Here is a 2,181-nt window from a genome sequence, read left to right on the forward strand (position 1 = left end):
AATTGCCCACAATTTGATGTAAAAATGTCATTTTGCTAAACTTGTACACGTTTTTTAAAATTTACACTGTAGGTTTTTATTTTAGATTAGAAAAATGGTTCTTTCAACATTTTTTGTGTATTTTATAGTTAAAAATCTGTTTTTCCTACTCTGATTTTGTTTTTTGTGTGATTTTTTTTTTTTTATGATCCACTGTGATAATGCTTTAAGTTAAAATAAAACAGACACTGTTAAATCATAAAGCTAAGAATGTGCTGAAAATAATTATACCAAACAAGGCAAGGTAAATAGTTTTTTAAGGTGAAAATATAAAGGATACATTCAAAATTAGTCAAAAAAGGCCATTTAGAGGGTTCAAAAGTGAGTTTGTCACCCGTCTCTAGTTTTCCAGCACAAGAGCAAATAAGATTTAACAAAAGGCATTTTGACAACAGCATTCATTATCATTTTGGTTTGTTCGCTAGTCATTAACGGTAACAAATAATGTGTAAAGACATTCAATTCGTCTTCAGAAAGGAAAGGAAAATAAGCGTCTGGTAGATCTTTGAAGAATGCGTCACAAAGAACAATCTGTGCCACAATGCAACGTTGGAAAGTCGGAATCTACCAGATTTTTGCTTGATGGTGTTTCAATGAAATCCATAAAATGTTTTTGCATTACTTTGTCATGCAATAACATCACAAAAGAAAATACATTTTATTACTTACTCAAAATATGCCTACATTACAGTGCTTAGCAAAACTATTTTTTCCTTTTTGTTTTAATCATGTTCCAATTACTAACTTCAGAGTATTGTACAAGGATTTATAAGATAAATTAACTTAAAGTGGAAGTGTAGCACTGATGCTACAGGCTACTGCAGCTGATGTCAGTAATTAATATACATAACAGAATGAAAAGTTAAACACCACAAAAAACTAAAAACATAGGAAAAACCCACAAAATAAATAGAAATATATACACAATATTGCAGTTAACGTTCAAGATTAATGTTCACAAATTTCCTTGAAGATGCAAAAAGACGATTATGAATGTCCCCGTTAAATGGCACAAATTGGCAAAGTTTAAAGAGAAGTCCATGACTTTATTTGGCCAACTCTTCGAGGGGAAATGTCCAAGTGTGATTTTATCCACAATGGAGACGGAATGAGTAGTATGTTTGTGTCAGTATGGAGAAGAGCACATACTGTCACAGCCTCCTACCAGACCAGTATGGAGGGATTTGCAGGTTCTCCTGGCTCGCCTGAAAGGGTCGCCTGGCCTGCATTAAAATAAGCAGAACTAGTAAAATGTCATATTGCTAGTTAACTATTACATTTTCAATAGTTATATCCACAAATATGTCATTTATATATTTGTAGATCCACATAGTTTTATAAATAATTTTTACTCAGGTTTTAAGTGCCATATTAATATCACTCGACATAACCCACATAACCCAGTATATGTCCCAACATAAATGGAGGCATTTACATTTAGCTTACCAAGTTAAACTCAATATACAAGTTTAAAAACGTTGAATTGTGTTAACAATTGGCTTGGCTACAAATGCAAGCCAAGCAATTAGCATTAGCTACAAACATCAGCATGCTAAAACAAACAAACTTTTATTCACGACTCACCAACTCCATTCACAGTTCAGGACTTTATGGCTCCAAGCTCACTTGTAGTTGTGATGAGGCCTAAATCATATTTGTATTGTGAGCTTTAATGTATAAACTGAACATAAAGGGATGAAACAGGAAGTTGTTTGGAAGTACAAACCTGTAGCTGCTTTGTCTACAGCTCCAACCCTTCACACTTGACTGGGGAAAGCCAGAGCAGGCCTGTCTTACCGTGTGTTTATGGGGGAATTTTTCTGCCTTTATTCGAGAGCACACGTTTTCAGTCTGAAAGCAGGATTTCATGTCTTTTGTTCTTAAATTTTCAGTTTGAAAGTAAGACTTAATGTCTTTCTTCTCAAAACTTGTGCTTTCCTTCAAATATTCACTGTGCTTTCTCAAACCCTTCTTGCCTCTGCTTGGAGTAAAACTCCGCTTGCAAACCTTTCGGCTTGCTTGAAACAAAAGATCACCGTCGCCCGGGAAGTTCTCAGCCAATAGAATGAAAGTGTTATACTGGGTGAGTTTCTTTCCGTCTAGTGGGTGTGCCTGTGTGGCTACTATCCCTTGTAGCAACCC

Source organism: Poecilia latipinna, unplaced genomic scaffold (genome assembly GCF_001443285.1).
Source record: "Poecilia latipinna isolate Pla-1442-1.1 unplaced genomic scaffold, P_latipinna-1.0 Scaffold1567, whole genome shotgun sequence".
Lineage (NCBI taxonomy): Eukaryota > Metazoa > Chordata > Actinopteri > Cyprinodontiformes > Poeciliidae > Poecilia > Poecilia latipinna.